This window comes from Megalopta genalis, chromosome 6 (assembly GCF_051020955.1).
Source record: "Megalopta genalis isolate 19385.01 chromosome 6, iyMegGena1_principal, whole genome shotgun sequence".
NCBI classification, from domain to species: domain Eukaryota; kingdom Metazoa; phylum Arthropoda; class Insecta; order Hymenoptera; family Halictidae; genus Megalopta; species Megalopta genalis.
In genome coordinates, this window is record NC_135018.1 from 12,241,964 (window position 1) to 12,263,071 (window position 21,108).

Consider the following 21,108-nt stretch of genomic DNA (forward strand, 5'->3'; position numbering starts at 1 on the left):
TAGTATAGCAAAGGGCTAAATGATTAAATGAAACAATTTATGCAAATAGTGAGATAACTATCAAAAAAGATTAATGAAGAAAAATTAACGATAACGAGAGCTTAAAATGATGTTCACTAATATAAAGATTCTGGAAGATCTCATAAAGGGTGAACTAATCTCAAGTTTCTTTTACGTTTCCAAAAATATACCATTACTTGCATCGACATTATTATTCGTAAACGCGTTTCTTCGTCAGCACTTCTTATTAAGATAAATTGTAAGCATTGATATTACATCAGTTTCTCCTTTCATTTGCTGCAACAGTTTAAAACATTGTACGTGTACTGAGATTTTGCTAGAAATAGTTTCAGTACATGCCGGAATAAATCAATATGTTGTACAATCAGCTATGAAAGTATCTTTATAACTTCGATAACTACAGAGTATGCAAAAGATTCGTTGCAGTCATTCCGATTTCGTAATTCTACTGCAACCTGTAACGAAATACATAGTAAGAATGCTCTTTGCAATTCGCTTGTGCAGTTACAGCGAACAGATTGAAAATTGAATTATTCTACTACTTCTGTTTACTATTTGTCCAACAATTTGGTACTAACTAGGTAAAGTGAAGTAATTAAAAACTTGTATTTCTTTGCAACTTCGTTTTTGAGAGAATCGAACAGTTCAGTTGGTTCGTTCGTGTGTAATCGGATACATGCATATGTATGTACAAAATGTAGAATCAATAGATCATGAACAGATGCGTCAGCCGATTGAAATTCGATGTATGCTCACTCGACAAATTTTCAAACACGACTTCCTGTTTACGAAGCCAGCTGAACCATCGAACTCGAATGCATTAAAAAAGGAAAACAATGAAGAACAGAAAAATACTTTCTCTTATAAAAAAGTATCCCGTCGTTCGATCTTAATTTCCGACGTAATCGCAAAGAAGTTTGTAGGTTTGTGGATGAAGTAGCAACTATTTCTTCAAAACAATAGACGAGTTTCTAGTTTAGCCAGGAGCTTAATAGTTCTCACGAATACAGCGATCTCGTAACATGACAAAAGACGTCAATATGTTTATAATAATCGTATGTTCCTTTAAATAAAAATTTTGCTGGGTAATGAGTAAAATAATAATCGTGGATTTCGAATTGCGAGTCATACGAATAAATTCGTGTAAGCGCATTTTCATACTTCACAAGCTTGTTGTTGTGATACCAAATGATCTATGTAAGAATCTCGATGTATCTTCATTTCAACCAAATTGTAATCATTGTAATTACTAAATTTTTTTATGTATTCATAGAATAAATGAGTGAGTATCATTTAACACGGAAGATAAGTTAATAGAACTGAAGAAAGACAGAAATTCCTAAGTGGTTCCTATTTCACAAAAATCGATGCATAAAACATTTATTTTGCATAAAGACCCGCAGAGTCTAGTAATCACCAATGAAGAAATTTCGCATACCATCCTACTGTAGATAAAAACTGTGTTAATAAACAAAGCGAACTAACACAATTTATATAACTAAATAAAGGCACTGTTATATCCTATAAAGAGTATTAAATGAGTTAGTTCCACTTTTCCACTTAAAAAAAAATATATTTTGTAAAATCGATATTCGCCAAAGACAAGCATATTGCCCTCTTATATTATCAGGAGGACGCAATTTTCTTTTACAGTCAAAAATTCAACGAAAAAATTATATAATCATGAAGAATAAAAAAGAAAGGAAGCTGGGAAATTTGCATGGAACTGGATGTGTTATCCGGGTTTGAAAAACCGGTGAAAGTTGCGCTGGAAATGTTACCGAGTTCGAGCGCGACGCCATCCTCCGGATATACGGGCAACCGTCTCGTTCGACTGGAATTCCAGCGAACCAGAGACGAGTTTATCAACGGGTTCGTGTCCACGCTGAACGGTATCTTGAACCACCGAAACGTAAACGCCGTGGAACCTGTTGCGCCCGCGGCTTTCGCTATTTGCACACCGTCGCTGTTTGACGCTTGGTCGAAGTTAGGGGTGTGCTCCTCTTGCCCAGAACTTTCGACTTGCTCGAATACCGCGATACTCGGTGCTGGTGATAGCTACTTAAACCACCTGCCGTTTAGTTTCCAAATTGTGCCTTAAAGCCAACTAGAAATAGGTCACTTTCGAGTCGCAAAAACCATTATCTTATCGAGTTTCATAATCTTATTGCCGTCAGAATCGATCGCCCTTGAGTTACGATAATCGATATATTATTTATCCTTGCCATAGTTTGATCCATCATGAAGCTTTCTAATGGTAACTTGTTAAGTATGAATGTTATATCGTTTTTTTAAGCGAGAATAAAATTCTCTTCTCTTGTCACTAATATTTAAGTATTCAAATAAATGTTTACACACACATAGTAAATATAAATCCTCACTTTGAAAAAAAAATTGTTATAATTGAAGAAGTTCTAATCATTGTCATTGTAAAGAAAATACTACGACAAGGCGTTAAAGTAACCAGAAAGTAATCCGTGAGTTGCCGTTTGGAGCTATCTCTATGCATTTGAAACCGATGCGTAAAGCGTGGAAGGAAGTTTCCGCGTATAATCGCCAAGCGGTCCCTTTCCGCTTGTTAAATAAATCTGGAATGCAACGAACTTTAATAACCTCTGCATAACTCCATTAATTTGGAATCAAAGTTTTATGAAATTTAAAAGACCTCCGTGCGCCCCCGCCACTTTGTGATTCTCCGTCTGCACATTCACGAATTCTTAAGTAGGTACGGCATGCTTTGGTCAGACACGATCGACTTATTTCACTGACTCGTAAAGTTTTTCATAAGGATTTTTAAAATTCAAATTTCTCACCATTGGTTCACATTATTTCATGTACAGTAGGCTACTTTCTGAACGATATAATTTGCATCTTATCTTCAAAATTTATTGTACATTCCTTCATTTTAGTATTATGTTAGTCGTTTCATTCGATATTACAAATCACAAAATTCCTGTACTTCAAACTAAGAGAGACAGTAATTAGTTTTGAAGATTCGAGAAAGAGGTTTAATAGTTTCTACCGTATTTCCCTCCAGTTTTTCTCTTTGCAGTTACCTTAATGCTGCCGGGGAACAATAATGACTTTCCAAGTAACATCGAAAGGAAATTCAATTTCTCAAAGTTGCATACCTCGACGGTGACTGGCGATGGAGAGCGGAGCGGGTTGCAACTTTTACTTGAAGTTTGTATTAACTGCTGTGGATCACCTACTCGCTATGCATCAATTATCCCGGCTTTTTCCGCGTAACAAATTCAAATTAGATCTCCGCTCTCGTCTGTGTATTTCCAGTTGTTAAATATTTAGTGAAAAACACCCTCGCGACTGTAAATAATGCAGCTTCGGTGAGATGAGAGTTCTACGGTAAATATGTATTAGCTGGCGACGAAGATTAATAAAGCGGTTCGGTAGTTTATGGAAGTTCCGACGAGTTCAAGGGAAATTTCGAAATTTTATACGCGCGTCTATATAAGTTTTATCGTTAAGCCGAACAGTTCGTTTCACGACTTCTGCAGGGTCAGAAATGTCCGTTGCAATTCTGTTATTAAGAAAAATAACTTATACACGTTCTAATGTGAGCACTTTAGTTAACTCTTAAAATTTGCTCGCAAATATAGAAATATAAATAGATATGATTAAACAATAACTACGGTAGAAATAGCGACCAAATAAATTCATTCTAGTATTATTGATCGTCTACAACAATGTACCGAAAATAATAGACATCATTTTAAACATTTGCTAAAATAAATTTTCGTTACCTATATTCAGACTTTGTGATAACGTCTTTCTTCATTTATTAAGAAAATGAGGTGTAGGAATTTTATTTGGCTAAATATTCAATACTCTTTGTTTCCTAATTGCTTTAGAAGACAAAAGAGCGATGTCATAATGAATTTATTTTATCATTGTCTCTATCACATCTTTTTCTTAATTACATCTGTTTTCATTTACTTTCGACGCTTCTGTACAATCCTATCTAAATGATCATAGATGACTTCGCATGATCTCTTCTAACTTTCTCTCTCGTCAATAATACGTGAGAAATCTAGAATACTCAAGATAAACGGGACAGTCCATGTAAAAATGCAGTTTCCACTTTTCATTATAATCGACACACTAGACTATCGCAATAGTAACTTGGTTGAAATATTAAGAATACTTGCAACAGGGTATCTATCGATACTCAGAAATGAGAAAACGAAGTATATCAGTTTTACACGAGTACTTATTGCTTTTACGATGGAAGCTTGGGAAACTGATTACTGAAAATGTAAAGCTCCAAGAACGTTCTTGGGCAACGGCGCGTCGCTAGGGTTGAGCCATACGAAAGTCTACCAGTTATTACCCATTTTACTACCCATCCCCCTGACAAACAGGGAACACGTGTCGTAAACTCGTAGGAGTTCCTTGCAACTTTCTCTGCGTACCAACTACAGGCTCATGACGGGCGCTCTATTACGCTGTAATAAATTTCGGAAAACGAGTTTGCGTAGTTACTCATATCTTCCGCGATGCTTCCTACCATCAGATAAAGTATATTGAACTCGCGAGTAATTTTAAATGGATGAGGCGAGAAGAATATTAGGATATAATCGTCAAGAAGACGAACCGCTGAGAAAATGGCTTCCCTTAAAACTGACGAAGCGTATATACTCTTCTACGAGCATTTTATGGATGCTATCTTTTTTGTATGAGTTTTAGGTTAAATCGTTAAACTACTTCATTTCTTTTTGAATAAGTGTAATATAAACTCCAAATAAGGATTAGAGCTAATATGATTAATTATTAATTTCCATTTATACTATTAATTGTACAATGAAAAATTCAATAAGACCATTAAGGAATTTCAGGAATGTGTTTAATTTGTATATACTTATATTAGTATGCAAAAACTATCGTATATAAATATATACAATACTAAGTATATACTAAATATGTGAGCGAGAGTTTTGAAAACAATGCGGAATTTATGAATGGTTGAATTATTAGCGAATTTAAGAGCTTTTAAATTTAGTTTATCACGATCTAATACACGTGACTGTACATTTTATATGGAGATCCTTGTATGAACAGTAAAAGTAGCCTGAAACTATTGGGTCCATCTGAAAGTTCTTTTCGCCGTCGATAATCCGATCATCCACATGATCCGAAATTGTTTCCTAAGCCACATTTAATATCCTCTTTTTATCGATATTGAACACAAGAGTAAATCTGACTTCAAACAGAAACTCATCATAGACTTTATATGGTCTTTTCAAATAAAGTTCAACTTCATAGTATTTGGTAACCATTGTTTATGCAATTTTTACGCAACAGCACTTTTATCAAATACGATTTTGCTTTACTTTCACTGTGGTCTCGTCAACTAACTGACATTTTCATCGTATAATATATACTACAGATTATAGCTAAAGTGTATCCAATACGGTGTAAATTACCAAAGAGTACAGAAATGAACATTTATCACTTTATTACAACATTACCCCGACTAATTCCTGATATTTTCGGTAATTATTTATGTGATAATAAAAATATCAATATTTAAAGTAATGTTAAGATAATGTTAACTTAAGTATACTTTTTATTCCCAACTTTGAGGCAATTTTCACCTCCTCAACATGAATGATGATATAAAAAAAAAATGTGTCAAATACCGTTCCCAAAACTATGTACCTACCTCTCACAGAATATCTATTATATTTAAAACTTTGTTTTTATAAAATAATATAGAATTTAATTTTATGTATTTGTTATTTTTCCGTCGTACCAGATTCTCTTCACTCGCTGTATTTAATGGTAAACCAAATTAAAGATTTCGTGCATACTTTCAGAAACAAAACATAAACCTTTAAGATCTGACGTCGTGGTTTACCGTACAATACTTACTAAATTTGAAATCCGTCAAATTGACGGGTACCGTAAACCTACTGTCAAAGCACTACTTTAATGTTGATGGTTCCCACTCGTCGGAAGTACGCGCGGAGCGACTGAAACAGAAAAGGGTTAAAGGACTGTGGAGTTCGGAGCACGTGGTAACGCGCACACGCAGTGACACCAGGAGCACGTGGCCGGCTCGAGCCGCGAGTCGGTAGGTCTCGGGTGGTTTCGCGAGTCGGCGAGCAAAGGACCGGCAGCAGTCGCGCGCCGGCCGCTGCCTCGAGAAGGTGTTTGTGTTTTTGTTGTCGCGATGAAAATTTGGCCGCCGTAGAGGTTATGTTTACGCGTGTCGCGGGAACCGGACCGACCACGCATGCTTTTTTGTGCTTAAGTATTTCCCCGAAATTGGACGCATCGCCGCGTGTCCATCAATAAATCATCCTCCAGCGACAGAGCGCTCCGCGGTTCGTGAGACAGCTTTGTGACGTGCGACGATCGCCACATACCACTGTAAGTACAGTACAGAATTCATTTCGTTCTTTTAAATAACATTCTAATCTTTTCAAACACAACGAACTAAATTTGTTAGTCATACGCAACACTGTTGGTGTGTTTTTATTGTAAATCAAACATGGCGGTTGTTTTACGGATCCAACAATATAGTGGTAACCTTTAAATACACTCTTCTAGATCGTGTTTATCGAAACGATTATAAAATGAGGGAATTGAATTAAAATGTGCACGTCTTATTTAGCGTTTTTATTTCAAACATCGTTCTAGTATACTACTCTTGTATGATCATGAGGTAAGAGTTTTTTACCAGACAACCTTTTTAACCTCTGTACTCGATCTTGTGAATTCTGATACATTTTAACCTACTTTTTCTGTATAATTTCTATAAAGCTTATTATCTTTTGTTTTGACATCTACCAATTGCGTTGGCTCATCGACTATTCAAGGTTCTGACAATCTCGAAAATTATCGTCTTGACAACTCGATATATATACATATATTGCTACACGTGCTACGCAGAACTTAAGGCGCACAGGATCAGTGTCGCTTCGCGCACCATAGCCACATCTTAACCGCGGTTTGTGTCACACGTTGCACACGTGAGGGTTCACCCTAATGTCGAAGCACTTTATCACCCGTACTGTTTCGTATCGAGTTGTCAATAATTTTTGTTACTTAATATTTCACTTTGGAAGTACCGAAACCGCATCGATCTAAAAGGAAACGGAGGAAAAATTTGGATTCATAGATCGATTGACTATAAGAACACGATATGGCCGATTGGATCGCATAAATCACTGAAAATGGATGTGCCTCACGGTCTGTCCGCCAATAACGGTAATCAAGGAAGAAGACCGTGATGCTCTCTGTCGCTATATTTCTTCGCAGAGGAAAAAGCAAAAAAACATCCTACGATATTTCTTTCCACGCGACTTCGTTTCACGCTCGGAGCGAATTCATTTTCCCGCGGTTCCACAACGGAACGCGGGATTCGAGAGGTCGTATATAACGGGCGCGAATGCAACCGGAACAATGGCGCAAGTTTTAATATCGTTCGACCGCTCATAACCGCGGCTGACCGTGGCTGAATTACGATGGCGGGCGTGTTTGAATTCCCGACCGCCGATAACAATTTTGCAATCGGCTGTTCGAGCTCTTTTCCATCGGGCCGATTGTAATGCGCGAATAAATTATGTGATACAAATGATGCCCGGCAACCAGCCGACCGTAATTACTCAACGCTATTTGCCGGGGAGCCGACCGGCGGCGGCGTTGATTTGTCAGAAACCGGCCGGAATTTCGGACGAACGATTTTTATTGCGTGATAAACTGAACGGGAGCAGGTCATTTATTCCTGATCCTTAAAATCAATTGTTATACTGTTGGCATAGATTGTGTAGTTACCGTAGTTACGTTATCTTCGTATGTACATGTTGTATACGTTCCAGCGTGTATGAAAGCGTAAAAACAAATGAAATAAATGTCAATCCAATGCATGTTTCATGGTTTCCTTAAATAAGACGAAAAATGAGGGAGAATATAATTCGTACGAATAAAAATATATTCAATTTTATGGAAAGCTAATTAAGTAAGGTTATTATTCACTGAGATATTTACGAACGGCATCAACTGATTGAGAAAATGTCTTTTAATTGATTTTATAAGAACTCAAAGAAATGGTAATGATCATTGAATACTTTTACCAATTGTTATATCAGTTCGTATGTTGATGCAACAAAGATATACAACAATGAAAAAATATTTTCATTTAATATAAATAAATCGTTTCTGTTAATTATAAACCATATTTATATATCCTGTGTGTTCCTTCTAGCCTAGAAGGAATCGTAAAGCCGCGAAATTAACTTCGAAACGTCGTACAAAGTTCAATTACGTGTTCATGGCTGGTACGTACGAAGGATTCAATCAGGTTCTATTTACGATTTGCTTTGACAAATTAATTGGATCAGGAATTAAAAGAGTATCGCACGATTTCTGTGAGTCGCCTAATTTGGTCGCCATTCCACCGATATAAATTGTATCGCGAACTGTAAAGAGAGAGAGAGAGAGAGAGAGAGATCGTTTTACCGGCTGCTTCACTTGTACTACTGCCAGAGTTTAATTCGATCCGCTGTTCCACCTCCGAGTGATACGCCCGACGTCAAATTCCGAACGGGACGACAGGTGTGGAGAAAACACTCAGGACTCTTTATTAAATTTTCGTCGACACACGGATACGAATTGCTTTTAGCTTCTCTGTCTGAGTCGAAATTATTATTAAGCTTTTTTATCCGGGACCGTGAGAAGAAAGACCAACCGTCGACAGTGTTATCTCGTGTAGTCGAGTTATGCTCGTCGTCGAAACGCGATGATCGAGCGGAGGTAAAAAATATGCAACAGATTTCGAAAATAATTCAACGGCTGCGCTGAAAATTCTCTCGCTCCCTTATTCCGCACTGTTACGAACGATTTTGCAAATTCTTGAATGGCACGTGACCATATAGGCGAAACGATAAAAAAAGGGACAATGCTCGCAATCGATGAAGCTATTGTAAGAGCTGACGTAACCATCTACCGACCAGCCTTTTGCGAAATCGCCCGCATAAGCGAAAACCAGCTCCCCTCTGCTATCAAGCGAAATTTTGCAAAATTCTGGTCCTTTGAGCCTTGCGGTGATCACCGTTTGTTCCACCTTATCGTGTTTCGATACATTCAGCTTGATCGTCGATTACGATCTCCGATTCTAGATCATTGTTTGCCGGTCCAGAATTCTAGTACCTCCGATGGCAGAATTTTTTAACCATCGGATGATTAAAGGTTTAGTGGTCGGACAAAAGCCGAAGCTGGGTTATATCGTATCCAAAACAAAATTTCATTATTTACGTATCAAAAAATCATTTTTTTGCCAGATTTGTATTTAAATCCATTGGGTTACATGTTGTCAATAACTTGTTTTCTAAAAAAACGACATTATATTATAGTGAATAGCAAAGAAAGCAACAGATACACTAATTTTATTACGAAAAATTTATTATATATAAAAAGTACAGTATACAGTAAATTCTCCACAGAAGGCCCGGAACGATGATTGGCGGACACTCAGTCCGCCATTCTTCAAGCCTCGCGGCTCGTTTTAATAGTTGGCGATATCTGGTGTGTGTGTGTGTGTGTGTGTGTGTGTGTGTGTGTGTGTGTGTGTGTGTGTGTGAGGGAGGGAGAGAGAAAACGAAACTCGGGACAGTCGCAAAAAAAGAGCAGCGGCTAGCATGCCGGTGTACGTCAATATGAATACATACATAGTAATGGTAGAATATAAGCGACGATTTAACTTTTCTATTTCTAATTTCTTATACACGAAATGTTTTTCAATATATTGGTCAGATTCTTCCAATTAAAATTAATTTATTCATTATACGTAGCAAGTAACTTATTTTATTTCATTGTACAAATTGTAATTATAACAAAAAAAGCATTAGGAAAGTATTAAAGGCAACGTCAAAGAAGGTATGCTATTCGGGCCTCGATTCGAAGACAATTCCCTTAACCCTCAACGGTCGTTGCGGTTGTTGACACCTTGTAGCTCCGCGGGTTTACTTATCTGATTCATACCAAAACAGCCATTTTGTGTTGTCTTCCAAGAATTCGAGTCAATGCAGCTGCATCGCGTACCGCATCACACGCTCGACCGACTCTGTCGAACCTTAGCATCGACGTAGCAATAAATCACATAGGCTTAGGACTAGCATAGGGAAATCCACAGCAATCCGAAATTTGGCATTCTAGGAAGAATTCACTGTATTATGCAACTGATACAAGATCGTTGAACGGTCAACTCAAAGATGTGATCATATGGTACGTATTTATCGATCTAATTGTAGTGTAATCCACACATTTAATACCTCAAGGAAATACAATGTATTTATTATGTACACTACAACTGTAACCGAGATGCATATCTGAAACCAATAATCGAAAAATAATAGTTTTAGAACCGACATAACATCGGTTCTGAAGAATCTAAACCGAACCCGGTATAAGCCAGAACCGATACACCATACAACATACATAAGATCTTTTCGGTTCTTCATAACTGTTTCAGTCCAAACCGATACATAAGAATTTGAAACGTTTATTTTCGAAATCTTTTCAATCCCTACGCACACTGCAACGCTGACAAACATTGATACGAAATTGCAAATTCAACATGCATAGTCATCGATGAATGTATGCATGTTCTGAATTGATGTAGAAGAAAGAAAATAGGGAACTGCCGATCCAACGGTTCCTCTATCTCTTTATCCGGAGCTTTCTAGATCATCTTGCGAAGATGCTTCGAACAATCATAAATCACAAAAGAATGGGTGGCTGACAAAGGTGTTGAGCAAGGGGCAGGGGAAACGAGGGTGTAGATAGATAAAAGGGAGAGAAAGGGAAGGATGCTCAAAGGGTGGAAAGGGGTGAGCGTCGCTTCCGCCACCATCTCCCTTCTTCGAACTTTTTTCATCGTTCGTATCAGCATCGGCTTTCTCTTTATCTTGGTGTGATTAAGACGTTTCTACGGTCGCCGCGAGTTATTGTCGAATAAAGTGGCGCGATTAGGCCGGATTGCGCGGAATGGAGTGGAAACTCGAAGCGTTATCGTTTTCGTTTTACGAGTCCTATCCCCGTAAAAAGAATCTGTCATTTCTGCTGAAAGCCACTGAAAATTGCCTGCTGATAATTATAAACGTTTTTTATCACATCTTTGCAATCGTTATTAATTGAATTACCGAGGCAGAAGAATTTGAAACCATGTGTTTCATCCTATCAAGATAAAGATAGGTCAAATTACTGCAAAATGGAATACAAAAAATTGGTCTTATCTATCCTTGTCTTCATGTTATAACTCTGGCATTGTGTAAAACATGTAACAAATTGTAACAAATAAAGAACATTTAACAATGTACGACCTTAATGTAAGCACTCTTGCAGCGGTGCTATATTATTCCTGTATACATTTTTGATAACAATAGGTGTTAAAAATATTCACCCAAATTTTTTACTACTTTGCATTTGGTATAATCATACTATACACTGCAGAAGTGGCAGATATACGTTTAATATCCAGTCATGTCGTGCGTGACAGCATTTTGGCAAGATATTTCCTTGCAGAGCGTGTTTCTCTAATAGACGTTTGCCAAATAGGAAAACGCTTGAAAGAATCCATGAATATATTCAGGTTATTGTCTTATTCTAAAAACGCGTATAGGGTACTGGTAAATGTAGAACCAACAGGTTCAGTAGTTTTGGAAGAGCGAATCTCCAATCGTGTCGATCGAAATGACAGTGATAGCATTTGAAAAATTGCCAGATGAATCGCAGAATATATTTCATATATTTCGAAGAGTATGTTTCCATGTTTCTTTCACGAGCGATGCTCTACACGTGTTTATTATTTAATCAGCAGTTTTTGAACGATTTACTGACAAAGTTCGGGTCACCGAGGCTGAAATATTGATTAGACAATCCAGCCACCAATCAATTTAGCGCTAATCTGTGAACAGAAATAATTGCTGATCGTTTAATCAGGCCAGTTATTTAAAATAGAAAATCTGAAGAGTCGTATTTTTAACAAGAGAATCTATACGAATTGTTAAAAGACATGTCACTCTATATCGCGTGTTACTTTTATCTTCCACATATAGATTGCAGGTCAACCAATCGTCGAACTCAGTCGCCGAATTTGAACTCGGCCGAGTGTTATTTCTGAAAACATGTTAAAGATTTAGTTTATCAATTATTATGCTTGCGGGCTGACACGGATTTGATAGACGTCTGGCAATTTTGAACAGGTCGAAAGTTCAATGATAAAATATTCACAAGTCTTTATTCGAATCAGAGGGGTATCGGTGCAAACAATTTTTGGAATGTGGCTGGAATTAGATTACTGGACACCCAAGGTAGATACTATGAAAAAGCTAAAATCGAGAGGATTGGAGTGGAGTGTTACATCCTACTCCACTACTTTAATTCTAATTGTATTTATTTGTATTCTTATTATTGTTATTTAATAATAATTTTTATTATTATATTATAATAATAATAAAAATAATAATAAATTACATCATTTATTATTGTTAATGTTATATTGAATACCAACCTTATTCCGCGATCATCACTTATTGTATATCTCAACGTCATTCAATTATCTACTTATCGAACATCCCAGAATCTTCTTCAAGTCATGATTTCACCCTTGATTCATTCTCAAATTCTGCCTCATCCTCGACCTCTGTCCTTGCTACATCATTCCCGTTGCCTCGCACGTCATACTAATCATTATTATTTCCTAAACCCCCACCACTCAAGTAAGGATCTATATACAGTAATTTCTCCACGAGTGTCGCGGAGTCGGAATTGAAAGTGTATTTCAAGGGATCACAAGACACGACGATACGATTCTTCGAGCCTCGCGGCTCGTTTTTATATTTGCGACACCTCGTGAGAGGGGGGGGGGGGAGTTAGCAGAAAGAGAGGCAGGGAGAGAGAGGGTAAGACGGCAAGAGGGAGAGATGCAGATGAAGAGAGAGAGAGAGAGAGAGAGAACGAAACTCGAGGCTGTCAGCAAAAAAGGCAGCGACGAGTATGCCGCTGTACATTAATACAAATTTGCAATAATGCTAGAGTGGAAACGATGCCTTAATTCTTTCATTTCTAATTTCTTATACATGATATTTTTTTGAATATATTTCTCACATTCTTCCAATTAAAAAGTGACCAAACACAACATGCTTTAGACCACAGCTATTCATTATACGTAGCAAGTAACTTATTTTATTTACGAAGAAAAGCATTAGAAAAGTCGATTCTTATCTACATATGAAATATTAAAGGCAATGTCAAAGAATGTATGTACATATGTTGTTCGAAAGAAAATACCAGTGAAGTTATGCTACTTGGGCCTACGTTCGACCGACACTAGTAGATCAGGTGCCTTTATTCGGCCGACACACGTAGGCCGGACGCCATTATTCGACGGCACGTACCTAGTACCTACAACGTACCTTGTAGCTCCGCAGTTTTTCTTACCTGACTCACACCCAAACAGACCATTTTGTGTTGTTTTCCGGCATTTCAAGTCAAAGGAATCGCGGCGCGTGCCGCATCATACGCTTGACCGACTCCGACGAACTTTCGCATCGGCGTAGCGAGAAAATCGATAAATCACGTAGACGTAGCAATAGCACCGCGACACTCGTGGTACAGTAAAATTGTGACACACGTGGAAAAATTACTGTATATACATCATCTTTCCCTCAGTCGAACCTCTTTTCAAAACGTGCGTCTACTCGGATCTATTCGCATCATCAACACGCTCCGAAATCATTATTAAAGATAAAAGGAATTTAAACCAGAACGAGTCTTGCTAAATTCTCTGATCGGAAAATAACGATCTTGTGAAGCTCTCCCGTTGTGTTGTGGCAACATAACAAGAGGCAAAAGATAAAGCGTCGATAAAACGGCGTTGAAAGGAAAGGGGGAGGAAGTTAGAATGACAAAAAAAAGTATGAAAAAGACAAAGCAAAACGGAAAGGATATCAAATTTTATAACCCGAGCACTATATTTTATCTAATAATAGAATAAACAAGATTAAATTAGTTAAGAAATATAGAAGAAGCCAGTGAAAGCAGGAAATAGATATGAATTCAGTTGTAATAAGCAGACCGTGAATCTTTTGCGAAAGAAGAATTGTCTGCCTGAATTCCATGAAACTTGAATCAATTTTATTGATTAGAATATCAGGGTGTCTTCAAATTCTTCTAAAATTTTCGCTTTTGAAGCAAAGGTTGTTATCCACCCTGCTGATATACATATAGAAAATAAGAATACGAGTGTCATATCGGTGCACGATTGTGTTGCGGGTTTCGTGAGAAACATATGTGCCATAACAATAACAGTTCAGAACTGTAATAGAATCCAGTATCAAGCGCATCTCGCGTCGCGAGCAGTTAGGGCAACAATTCCAAAGTTTCTCATTCCTCTGGTAACAAGAATTTCTGTTCGCAGTCATAATTATACCGTAGAAAAAGGCATTCGTCGAGGCAAACAAGGCAGTATAAGTTGAAGTTATGCGGCAAAAAACGAGCTCTCGAAGCGTACGTACGCGATCGAAAAAGTCGCCGGCTAGTCTGCGACGCGAAACTGCCCCAAATATACGACATTGCAATACCCGCGGACTAAAACTCGTTCCGTTGTTTCTTCCCGACCAACAGGAAGAACCCACGCAACTTCCCCGGATCCTTCTGACCTGCGAAAGAATCGTTACATCGAATTAAAGTCGAATGGGACGACGCGTTTCGAAATGGGAACAGACAGTGCCGTTCCTCCGCGATTTTATTTTCGATACCGACGAGACAACTGCGGACATCTAACGACGTGCTTCTAGCTCGATCGACTCACGAGCACCGTGGACGAGTGTGTCGTCAAATAGGGTACAACGTTGCGCTGCGAACGAAGCGCATTTTCCTCGTTGTAAATCATTATTATTCTGCATTACTTGTTATCGCATGCGATTTGAATACATGCGAATGTACTAGAACACTCAAATTAATAAAGTTACAACTTGATACCGTGCAATTCTTTTCGATTTTCTTGTATCGTCTAGTGAATAATCATTTGCAAAATATGAGTCGTGAACCGTAAAAATAGCTATAATTTTTAGAAGTAAAAAAAGTAGATTTTTTAATGAAAGTGATGTGAAATAGAAGAGTACAAAGTTTTTTAAGTTCAAGAAAGGCTTTGAATTTAGAGATAATAGAAAGGGGAAAAGATGTTAGAATGAACAGAAATATTAGAAATGTTTTAAGTTTGTGTAAATAAATGCCTCTTAGTAAATATTTGCATTGCAATGTTTGTATTCATATTTATTTTAATTTTTAGATATGATGTAATGAATGTTTGAAAGATTTGGATAACGACTATTTGCTGGGAATAAATTTGTGCAATCAACCTCAACGGATACAACCCACAGCTGTTTGAAATTGGTATACACAAGACCATTAGGAAAGATATTAACGAACGATCATTAATAAATTTGCTGCAATTCAAAATATACGTTTGACAATTCCACCGGTAGCTTAAACAGATATTGCCATTGTTGTCGCAGCGTTGCGCATTACTCTAATAAATTTCAAACATTTGCATTCAGTGAGAGTTGCATGCACGCAACGGTTTAATTTATATTCAGAATTTTTTATGTGAAATACACGATAGTGTATATTTCGAAAAAAAATGTACTTATTATTCCTTTTTAAACACCTTATATCGTGTTTATGAATACCTACTGACACAGGAACAAATCATACGTTTATTATCATGATTAACAATAACACAGATCAAAGTACCAAGCCAGGTGCATATAATAAAGTCAAAGTGTCGCGAAGCGCAAGATTCGATCAAAACTGAATTATGTGGTGCATGCAAAACGGATTGAGAACGATCAAAGCTAACACGTGCGTCTCACAAGGTTTATGTCTTTTTTGAGGGTAAAAAGTATGTTGGGCAAAGGCTCGAAAGTGGGAAGATTGAAATTGGAAGAACGAGATAGCATCGCGAGTTTGTTAGTGCAGCGGTGTGCTGACCTATTTAACGAAATTATTTGACAGAAACTGGAACGGAAGAAAAACGAAACAAGGATGAATATTAGGAGTTGCTGGCCTAAATTATTAATTACTTCTAGGCTGCAATTCAAATGCAAACAGCACGTTACGCATGTTTATTAATTACGCGCGAGCTGTATTTTTACATCGCACACCGCATATTGCTACAGAAATCGTCTGCCTTGCCTAAAATTACAAAAACCAGGCCGCGAGCCAAGCATCAACATAAAATGTTAATTTTAATTGACAGGTTTGGATGATTCGAATAAAATAAAAGGCATCAGCCATTAATTCTAGCCTCGTAAATCGTTTTCTAGTGCGAAAAGAAATTATGCATTCGTTGTAAAATACTTATCGTAAAAACTGAATATTCATGAGCGGGAGGATAATATTTCCCTTGGACTAATGCGAACGGAATAATATTCTCGTTTAATATATTCAATTTCAAGTGCCCGTCACGACAAACACGGTGTCACAAAATGCATATTACGAAGATTGTTGGAGGTTATATAAAATGTAATCACTGTTGACAAAATATTCTTTCTTTTGCATTTATCGTTATAATTTTCTAAATATTATAATTTATCGATAATTAATTTCCCTTGAATTACACAATATCCTGTATTCCCATTAAGTGCCCCAGCGGTATAGAGTTCTTACTGTCAAGACTTTCCGGTATAAGCCGTGTTCTGGTGGGATTATTTTACCAACGTTTCGCAAGCGTTACAGCAAGCTTCATCAGGATTAAAGGCCATCCCACGAATCTGGAACTTTCTCCTCCTAGTCTTTTAATTATTCTGCTGACCTATGAAAAGTCTTTTTGATTGGTAAACAATGTGACGGAACGTGAACAAGCTCTACTATATTAAGTGAAACACTGTCTGGCATACACCAGTATCAGTATTTTTGATCCCCTGAAGAAGCTGGCCGCAATAGGACCCGGCTTATACTTCCTTGACAATCTCGACAGTAAGAACTGGAGATGACTATAGTTTTATATATAGGGTGAACCATCTAAAAATTTCTGTAAAAAACTGTTTAATATTTTTCAAAGTTTATAATGCTTTATTAAAAAGAACCACGCAGCTGCGATTTGAGACCGTTGGACCTTTTTTTATGGGGAACTGTTATGGACCGTTGTTACTCTAACAGTCCGAAAACAATTCAATCACATAAGAAAAATATTCATCGAGCTATTCGCGAAATAGAGCCATAAACAATCGAAAAGTATTAGGTCTACCGGAAAGTTCTGTCCGTTTAAGAAATGAAAGGTAATAATAGATTTTTCATAAATTTAGTAATATTTATTGTACAATATAATTTCCGTCGTTACTTATGACCTCTTGCCAGCATGATGGCAATTTGTGAGTAACATTTTTCAAAAATATATGCCTCAAATGAACATGTGCATACCAATCGAAATTTGCAATGACATTATCGGACAGAACTTTCCGGTAGACCTAATATAAGCTACGGCCGCGAATCAGTTGTGGTAGCGCCAGTTGAGTGAAATTATTTTTCGCAAGTAATCGATAGGTTTACGCTTTTTAATAAAACAAGAAACTTGGAAAGATATCAAACGATTAGTTTTCTATAGCAATTTTTAAACGATATCAACAGATAGGCCACCCTATAGTATACCTAATTAAAATTTATACAAAAATTTATTTGGAACGTAAAAATTCATGAAAAACGTTTTAGATTAGCCAGCTCTGCTATCGAAGTTCATAAAAGCATCAGCAACTTAAAAAGAAATCCTAAAATGAAACGCTGTTGTGGTTAGGAACAAATTTCAAAGTTTATAGTACGGGTGATCCAGTGTTATTTTATTCGAGTGCAGAAGATGAATAGCTATGCTTTGGTTTTGCTGCGGTTCGACAATCGGATTGGCCAGCGGCTGCCTTGCAGTCCTCAGATAGCAAAGAGGAATTTGTCTAAGGGATTTCATTCAATTTATTTTACTCCGTTTTCAGAGCCGAATGTACGGCGTAAACTAGCCTGAGCGGACCTACGGACAGTTGAAAAGTGTACCGAAGAAACTCTTTGCGGTCTATTAAACCACGAGAAATTCTCCACGTCGAAAGAATCGATCCGGCGTGAGGTTTAATCAATCTACACAACACGCATTTCTAGATGAATTATCCTCTATTCACCTCATATTTAGTGGGAAACTGGTGGAGATGGAGAAAAGTTTGTTCGTTGCAACGTCTCGAAAATGTTGCTTTATCAATCAACTTCTATCATGTTTTCTTTGTATCGAAGAAAAAAAAGAAGAACTTATCACGACGTCACTTTTTTCGATTTTACATGTTCTCTCGAATAATAATTAACTTCTGCAATTAAATATCACGTTTCACTCATAGAATTCATATGGTTCCGAATCTACACGTGCATCAAACCAATAGACTAGCACGAAACTTTACGATAATTAAATTTTGACCACGGTTGGTGAGAGAAATGGACTATTTGTTTAGTAGAGACACATCGGGGTGTCTATCAGAATTGAGGCATCAATCTTCGGTTGGCAAACAAAATTCGATTTCCGTTAGTGAATACTATTCGCGACGGGGACATTCGTCACAATTTCCGTTGTAAAAATCCGAGGCAACGCGCGTTAGCACGTGAAATTTTAATGAAACGCTAACCATTCCGCGTCATCGAGCAAGCACCGTGTCCACTCGTCTCGCGAATCATCTGTATCCGTCACGGGCCGTGCGGTCGCGTTATAAACGGTTTCACAAACGCAAAAACGGACAAAATAAATTACGGTTTTCCGCTCGAAGGCCTAGCAAGCGTGGCGTGCTGTTTACAGCGATAAATTTTGGCACATTCGGAGAACAGTGCGCGAGCCTCGTACACGAATTCTCCAGATAAAGCTTCCGAAATTCCGCCGTTCCTCGTTCTGGGGCTAGTGAGAAATATTGAATATACCTTTGAAACACGGTTATACAAGCAGCCAACGATAAAAATTTTCATCGGACCTACGAATCCCTTTGGTGCTTTTTTATTCACGGCTTTCCTTTGAGAAGGAAAGTTTGCGCATGTGCGCAGGATGCTTTGCACACCTCGTTCAAACGAATAGACAAACTTTTAATTAGTTCCGAATGTTTCTCTTTCATTGGGGACAAATGTTTTACATTTTTAATTCATTCAGATTCTCTGCCTGTTTCCTTAAAAGACATGGTAATTTCGTTAATACTCGTACCTAATTATGGCATATTCGTTGACGTAAGGATTTATCAAAGAGAATGTTATAAACAAAGAGAATGTTGTCTGTCTATGGGTTATGGCGAAGTTTTAATCAGAAGGGAGCAAAAGTTATTAATTTCTCTTGATAATTGCAAATATTGATACGAATGAAATTTTTAAAAATTATTCAACAGCTAGAAGAATACAAAAATATATAGTATTAATTATACCGAGTGGGAGAAAATATAAGGGGCAAAACGTAAATACAGACAACTATTGAATCGTCAAATTTTACAAGTGCGTCAAGTTTTGAGTTAGGTGTTGTTCTCTGCAAGCCTATAAGATGGTTATTTAATTCGTTTGAAATTATAATATTATCGAATGATTTGTTATAAATATATCTTTCTTAATCGCAGTAACTGCAAAATCCGAGGACAAAAATCGATCACTTCATGTTCCACTTTGGTTCTTCCACAGATGAGAATTGTGAAAAAGGAATTTTAAACTTCGGAAATGTAATTTGCGTAGAAGAGAAATGCTTCCGCCCGACAAAAGTTCGGTATCCGAAAAATTCACGGCGCTTCGGGCCGAAAATAAGAAAATTTATCGCGGCGCGATCTGTGTCACGCAATCCTTTCCATAGGAGACGGTTCTCGTCGCGTCGTCTGGAATCGGCTCACGTGCCGATCTAGGAATTGAATATGGACCGTTGGAATTTTTTCTGGTCATTGCTACGTCGCCCGGTGACCGATGCACACTCGTCTCTCGTTGCCAACGTTCACTCGCTGCCCACCACGCTGGACGAATTCGTCGACTCGAATAATTCGCCGACAAAAACGGCCCCCTTGATGCGCCTGTTCGCATTAATTCACGGTAATTTCCGGGTCCACCAGTAATGAAGCTCGTGGAGACGTGCATGCGACACTCAGCCCGAAGTTCATTTCGCAAATTTTCACAGTAACCATTATTTATGGCAGCCAGATTGGCAATTACGCTTGCCCCGCGAGTACATGAATTACACTGTGCACGATTTCGAATGATAAATGCGAATTACATGGCTATGAATACAATTCTTGAGTATCGTTTCAATACAGAAACTATTTTACATTACGTGCAATCAAAAACCATGCATTTGTAGTCCTTCATGACGATCTATGCGATTTTAATTCATGTACATATATTGTTGTTCTAAATGTTTCATCGCGTATACGGATATCGTAATTTTGGTATTCGATTAATATCGATTTAAAAGTACGCTAATAAATGTGTACGCATTATTTACATGTCGTGCAATGATATACAAAATTGTGAAACACACATGATATTTAGTTGAATAATTATGTACGATAATTATATTTTACTATTACAACACACTGTGACATCAAGTGACCATAACGCCATTTAAATAAGATAGGATAAAGTTTCTTTATTGAAAGATGAAGAAGTTGATTCATAAGTGATTCGCTATTATTAGATTGAAAAATCGTGTCTACCGATTCACTGAACACCTTGTATAACATTACATATTAAACTATGTATTACATGTAATCAGAAACGATGACAGGTGAATACATACTTTCTTCATAATTCGAAATAGGAATCACTCAGAATAACAACTTTTAAATGTATATGTATGCAGTCTTCAAATAATCTACTACGTTTTCAATGTTTATGTATCGCTTTGTACAAGGCGAACGATTTCGCATGTTTTACGACAGAAGGCATGAAACACTGAACATTTTTCAGAAGGTATCCAAGTTCTACTCTGTAATCCGTCGAAGTAACGCAGTTCAACACTTTATTTTGTAACACCTTGCGCACTAAACTTCTGGTTGATCGGCTGTATTGGAGCGCATTTGTCAGGGC

The 21,108-nt window shown here is 37.3% G+C and overlaps 1 protein-coding gene across 9 annotated transcripts in view; it reads left to right on the forward strand.

Annotated features, from left to right (window-relative positions):
* Positions 1-6,146: 6,146 nt before the first annotated feature.
* LOC117225760 (glutamate receptor ionotropic, kainate 2) overlaps positions 6,147-21,108 on the forward strand; it is a 221,495-nt gene continuing 206,533 nt past the window's right edge. For 6 of the 9 annotated variants that reach the window (XM_033479510.2, XM_033479517.2, XM_033479526.2 and 3 more), the window contains exon 1: positions 6,147-6,411. The gene's annotated coding sequence lies outside the window, so the exon portion shown is untranslated. The remainder of the gene's footprint in view (positions 6,412-21,108) is intronic. The other 3 variants (XM_033479544.2, XM_033479571.2, XM_076523344.1) reach the window with 1 other exon arrangement.